Source organism: Verticillium dahliae, genomic scaffold (assembly GCF_000150675.1).
Source record: "Verticillium dahliae VdLs.17 supercont1.43 genomic scaffold, whole genome shotgun sequence".
Lineage (NCBI taxonomy): Eukaryota > Fungi > Ascomycota > Sordariomycetes > Glomerellales > Plectosphaerellaceae > Verticillium > Verticillium dahliae.
The window spans coordinates 18294-25257 of record NW_009276955.1 but is presented as its reverse complement, the minus strand read 5'-3'; the positions used below and the strand labels follow the sequence as shown (position 1 = coordinate 25257).

General features: G+C 30.8%; 3 non-coding genes across 3 annotated transcripts in view; all 3 read left to right on the top strand.

Moving 5' to 3' along the window:
• On the top strand, positions 1–2313 carry VDAG_20045 (the record flags this gene model as incomplete). The annotated part of the gene is made up of 1 exon (XR_692092.1): positions 1–2313. It is a non-coding gene; the product is annotated as a 28S ribosomal RNA (ribosomal RNA).
• A 1744-nt stretch (positions 2314–4057) lies between these two features.
• On the top strand, positions 4058–5855 carry VDAG_20044. The gene has a single exon (XR_692091.1). It is a non-coding gene; the product is annotated as an 18S ribosomal RNA (ribosomal RNA).
• A 130-nt stretch (positions 5856–5985) lies between these two features.
• The window catches only part of VDAG_20043, a 3923-nt gene continuing 2944 nt past the window's right edge, over positions 5986–6964 (top strand). The window contains exon 1 of the ribosomal RNA XR_692090.1: positions 5986–6964. This exon is cut by the window's right edge and continues 2944 nt beyond it. This is a non-coding gene — a ribosomal RNA (28S ribosomal RNA).

Sequence of the window (6964 nt, the reverse complement as noted above, 5' to 3'; positions counted from 1 at the left end):
AAGATTATCGATCTTCTAATAGTTAGTTCCGCTAAAGTAGGGCTCTCCAATATTTATCCTATTTTTATAAAATAAAGGAACTTAAAGATTTAGGGGCGCTATTTAGTTTTTATCTATTCTTAAACTTTAAATATATAAGAAGTCTTTATTATTTTATTAAATATAGACGTTAAAATAAAATAATATTAATAAACTATTTTTAATAAATAGAATTAGCGATATAGGATAAACTAAATACGAGGTTAAAGTATTAGAGTAGATATTTATTAAATAGTATAAAAAGTATTAATATATCTTAATAATAGGATAATAGCTATAGAAGTCGGAATCTATTAAGGATTATATAATAACTTATTTATTAAATATATTAGCCTTAAAAATAGATAGCGCTTAAGCGTCCTACTTATACCTCGCCCTTAATATAGGCTTAGCGTATCGAGGGGTAAGTAGATATAGAGGTCGGTAATAAAGTCTAGGACGTAAGTCCGAGTAGAACGGCCTCTAATATAGATCTTAATAATAATAATAAATATTTTAATAAGAACTTAAAGGATTAAAGTAGGGAAAGGTTCTATATAAATAGTAATTAGATATAAATTAATCGATCCTAAGCTATAAAAAAGTTCTATTTTAAAGGGGCGCTTTTACTCTATATAGCGAAAGGGAAATTAATTAATATTCTAATAATTAGATATAGGTTTTATATAATAATATAACCGAATACGGAGACGATAGTAGGGGCCCTAGGAAGAGTTCTCTTTTCTTCTTAATAATCTATTACCCTAGAATCGGTTTATCCGGAGATAGGGTTTAATAGTCGGAAGAGCTTAGCGCTTTTATTAAATTTAGTATATCCTCGATATCCCTTAAAAATCCGTAGGAGGGAATAATTCTTATACGAGGTTATACTTATAACTATAATAGGTCTCTAAGGTAAATAGCCTCTAGTTAATAGAATAATATAGATAAGGGAAGTTAGTAAAATAGATCTATAATTTTGGGAAAAGGATTAGCTCTAAGGATCGGGTATATTAGGCCTTAAATAGACGGTTTAATAGCGGGAGGTTACTAGCTAGGTAATTAGCTAGAGGCTCTTTATTACTTAGCTCGATGCTCTTAGTAAGCTTCGGCCGTTTAGTATATATTTAACGATTAACTTAGAATTAATATAGATAGGGGGAATCTAATTATTTAATTAAAATATAGTATTATAATAGCTAGAAAGTAATATTAACGTAATATAATTTCTACTTAGTACTCTAAATATTAAAATAAAGTAATTTAACTAAGTATAGGTAAATAGTAGGAGTAATTATAACTCTCTTAAAATAGCTAAATATTTTATTATATAATTAATAATATATATAAATAGATTAACGAGATTCCTACTATCCCTATCTACTATCTAGCGAAACTATAATTAAAGGAACGGGCTTAGTAGAATTAATAGGGAAAGAAGACCCTATTAAGCTTAACTCTAATTTAATATTATAAAAAGATATAGGAGGTATAGAATAAGTAGGAGCTCTAGCGCTAATAAAATACTATTACTCCTATTATTTTTTTACTTATTTAATAGAGCGGGGCTAGATTTATATTTAATTTTTAATATTAAAGTCCTTCGCGGGCTAACCTAGGTCGGAGATATTATTAAATAGGGAGTTTAGCTAAGGTAGTATATCTATTAAACTATAATATAGGTATCTTAAAGGGGGCTTATAGAGAATAGAAATCTTTAATAGAATAAAAAGGTAAAAGTCCCTTTAATTTTAATTTTTAATATAAATATAAACTATAAAAGTATAGCTTATCGATCCTTTAGTCCCTCGGAGTTTAAAGCTAAAGGTACTAGAAAAGTTATTATAGGGATAACTAGCTTATAGCGGCTAAGCGTTTATAGTGATATTGCTTTTTAATCCTTTAATATTAGCTCTTCCTATTATATTAAAGTAGAATTCGGTAAGTATTAGATTATTTACTTATTAATAGGGAATATAAGCTAGGTTTAGATTATCGTAAAATAGGTTAGTTTTACTTTATTAATAATCTTATTATAATAGTAATTAAGCTTAGTATAAGAGGAATTGCTTATTTAGATAATTAGTTTTTATAGCTATCCGACTAAGTAATATTACGAAGCTATTATCTATTAAATAATAGCTAAACGCCTCTAAATTAGAATCTATACTAGAAAGCGACGACGCCTCCTATATATATAGATAGATACGAATAGGCCTCTAGCTTAACGGCTTAATAGGTAAAGAACGCTAACGCTCTAGAAATAGGTATTAATACTTTACGAATTATAATTTTAATATAAATAAGGTCGAATCCTCTATAGATAATTTTAATATATAAAAAGGTCCTATAAGTAATAGAATAGCCTTATTATTACGATCTATTAAGGGTAAGCCCTATTTCGCCTCGATTTCCTCGATAACCCGGTACTTAATACTATAATATAGAGGGGTTAAGATAAGTAGAGGGGAAGATAGAGGAGGGGGGGAAGAGAGAGCGAGAGTCCGTATTTAGCGCCTTACTCTTGCGACCTCGCCGCTATATCGCTACGTTTTCGCTATATATTATAAAGTAGACGCTACTATTACGGCCGCTTATAGCGTCCGCTACTATAGACTACGCGCCTATAGCGCGGGATCTTTTAGGGGGCCCCTCTAGGGCTTAAAAGATTTTTCTTCTCAATTCCCGGGTAGGTAGTCTCTAAGAATAGCTAGAGATAACCCTAAGTCCTACTATCTATAGAGGTAGTAGGGTTTTTAGCGTTAAAGTGGAAAGCTACCCGGGAATTAGACTAGTTTTAAGGCTAGCAGCTACCCGGGAGTTGGCTGAAAAACGACCAAGTCGGACACCCTAGAGCTACCCGGGAATTAGGAGACGAATTCGCCGATTCCTCCACTACTAGGCCGTTTCCCGTTACTCTTCTTAGTATACTAGAAAGAGCGTATTATCCTTAATATATTTCACTTTTAAAAGTACTATATATACTTAAACGCTATTTATTTTAGCTTTTAAGAATCTATTTATAGTATACTAATATTCTTATTAAGTTTCTAGGCCGAAATCCTACTACGCTACCTAAACGTTAAAAAGCCTAGCGAAATATATTATAATCGAATAAATATACTTAGATTACCCTATAGCCGGTCGTATATCGCTATAGTAGTGTTAGGGCGGCCGTAATAGTAGAATCGAGGTTATAGCGAGCTACCTAGGAATTAGGAGCTACCCGGGAATTAGGAATCTAGAGGCGCTAACGACCCTTAGAATAGCGCAGGGCGGCTATAGCCTACTAGGGCATACGTAGGCACCTATAGCTATTTAGTAGAGTTAGTTCTATATAAGCTACGAAAAAAGTTACTAAAATCTATTCTCTAAATTTTCCTATAATTAGAGTAGGGCCCCTACTAAAAAAGATTAATAACTTTTAGCTATAATAGTATACCTACTAAAAATAGGACCTAGGGTATATAAGAAGGGGAAAGCGAAAGTAGAACCCGGGTAGGCGCCTTAGTATATCTTTTAATAATAAGAATCCACTAAATACTATTCTATATTATATCGAATGCTACTTAGTACCCCTATTACGAGCCTACTAGTTCAAGGGGCTATTAAGTAGTATTTAACCTCTATAGAGGTAGCTATCTAAGCGGTCTACTAAACTAGAATTACCTTTTAGCGCTAAGAGGTCCGCCTCTATAGCGATGTAAGATAGGCTCTATAAATAACTAGCTATTAGCTAAACCTATTTCTAGAATAGCGGGAGACGATATATATAATAGAAGCCGATTAGCTAACGCTATATACCGGGCTCTCCTCTTAGGGCGCTCTAGCCTCGTACTCCCCGCCTATAATAGATACTATATAGTAAACGGTGCCTTAGGGAATTTAGAGGGGTAAGGTAGATACCGTTAGCGGGCCTCGTAGGCTATACTTAAATTACCTATTAATAGTACGTTCTTAGCGAACGTAATATTAATAATTAAATATCTCTTTAATAGTACTTTAGCGCCCTAATAATTATCCTTAGCGTATAATAATTACCTAGTTAATTCTACTAGTAATTATATATTTATTTTAAAGATTAAGCTATATATATCTAAGTATAAGTAATTATAAAGCGAAACTACGAATAGCTTATTATATAAGTTATCGTTTATTTAATAGTATTTTACTATATAGATAACTATAGTAATTCTAGAGCTAATATATATTAAAAATCCTAATTTCGGAAAGGATATATTTATTAAATATAAAACTAATACCCTTTAGGGCTCTCTTAGTAATTTATAATAACTTCTTAAATCGTATAGCCCTATATTAGCGATAATTCATTTAAATTTCTTCCCTATTAACTTTCAATATTATAGTATTATCCTAGTATAGTTATAATAGGTAATAGAAGGTTAGGGCTCGACCCCGGAGAAGGAGCCTAAGAAACGGCTATTATATCTAAGGAAGGTAATAAGCGTATAAATTACTTAATCCTAACTTAAGGAGGTAATAACGATAAATACCGATATAGGGCTCTTTTAAGTCCTATAATTAGAATAAATATAATTTAAATCCTTTAATAAGGAATAATTAGAGGGTAAATCTAATACTAATAGCCGTAGTAATTCTAGCTCTAATAGCGTATATTAAAATTATTATAGTTAAAAAGCTTATAATAGAAGCTCGGCCTCTAGTCGGCTAGTCCGCCTTACTATATATACTAGTTCGGCTAGGGCTTTACCTTCTACGGAACTATATCTCCTTTATTAAGGGTATTAGGGAAATAGGACGTTTATTTTAAAAAAATTAGAGTATTCTAGGTAAGCTTATACTCGAATATATTAATATAGAATAATAGAATAGGATATATAGTCTTATTTCGTTAATTTCTAGGACCGCTATAATAATTAATAGGGATAATTAAGGGCATTAATATTTAATCGTTAGAAGTAAAATTCTTAGATCGATTAAAGACTAACTACTATAAAAGTATTTACTAAAGATATTTTTATTTATTAAGAATAAAAGTTAAAGGATCGAAGACGATTAGATACCATTATAGTCTTAACTATAAACTATACCGATTAGGGATCGGATAGTATTATTTCTTAACCTATTTAGTACTTTATAAGAAATTAAAGTGCTTAGGCTCTAGGGGGAGTATAGTTATAAAGCTAAAACTTAAAGAAATTAACGGAAGGGCACTACTAGGGGTAGAGCCTATAGCTTAATTTAACTTAATATAGGGAAACTTACTAGGTCTAGATATAATAAGGATTAATAGATTAAGAGCTCTTTTTTAATTTTATAGGTAATAGTATATAGCTATTCTTAATTAATAGAATAATTTATCTACTTAATTATAATAACGAACGAGACCTTAACCTATTAAATAGTCTATATTACCCTAGTAATACGCTAATTTCTTAGAGGGACTATTAGCTTAAGCCGATAAAAGTTTAAAGTAATAATAGGTCTATAATACCCTTAGATATTCTAGGCTATATACGTATTATATTAACGGGGCTAGTAAGTACTACTTTAGCCGAAAAGTCCGAGTAATCTTATAAAACCCTATTATACTAGGGATAGAGTATTATAATTATTACTCTTTAACGAGGAATCCCTAATAAGCGTAAATTATTAGCTTATATTAATTACGTCCTTACCTTTTATATATACTACTTATCGCTATTATCGATTAAATAGCTTAGTAAAGCTTTCGGACTAGTCTAGAGTAGGGGGCGACCCCTATTCTAGATTAGAAAATTATCCGAATTTAGTTATTTAGAGGAAGTAAAAGTTATAATAAGGTCTCTATTAATAAATTAGTAAAGGGATTATTACTAAATATCTATTTATAATCCTTTATAAACTATATTATTACTTTAGCGGCTCGTTCTATAAGCCCGTTAATCTATTAATCTCTCTATTTATACTAATAATACTTCTAAGTATTCTTAGTAAATTATTAAAACTTTTAATAATAAATCTCTTAGCTCTAATATCGATAAAGAATATAGCGAAATACGATATATAATATAAATTATAGAATTTAGTGAATTATCGAATCTTTAAACGTATATAGCGCCTTCTAGTATCCTAGGAGGTATACCTATCCGAGTATCGTTTTAACCCTCGAGCCCTAATAGCCCGGTATTAGGGATCTACGTTTATAGGCCCTTAAAAGTAGTAGCGGACCTACGTAGCCCTTCTTTACGTAGTAGTTATAGCTCGTATTAGAGTCCCGTAAGCGCTTACCTCTAAACCCCCTATAAGCCCGCCTTATATAGTAACAGTTAACCTCGGATTAGGTAAGAATATTTACTAAATTTAAGTATATTAATAAATAGAGGAAAAGAAATTAATAAGGATTACTTTAATAATAGCGAGTAAAGTAGTAATAGCTTAAATTTAAAATCTAGCTCCTTCGGGGTCCGAGTTATAATTTATAGAGGATACTTCGAGTTATAGTTCCTTCCGAGTTCCCTAGAATAGGACGCTATAGAGGGTAAGAGCCCTATCTAGTAGGAAACTATATTTATATAAAGCTCCCTTAACGAGTCGAGTAGTTTAGGAATATTATTTTAAGGGGAGGTATACTCTTTCTAAGGCTAAATATTAATTAGAGATTAATAGCATATAAATAGAATAATTAAAAGATAAAAAGTATTTTAAAAAGAGAATTAAATAGTATATAAAATTATTAAAAGGGAAGCGCTCGCTATTAAATATAGGTTTAATAGTTTAATTAGATCTATAACCTAGGGCAATCCGCTAGCCTCGGCTAGTATTAGCTTTCTATTAGGGGTAAAGGTATTAAGAATATAGCTCTCCTTCGGGGGAGTATTATAGCTTATCGTATTATACCCTTTAAGGGGCTAAGGTATACGCTCCGTAAGGATATTAATATAATAGTAATTAATAACCTATCTTAAAATACGGATTAAGGAGT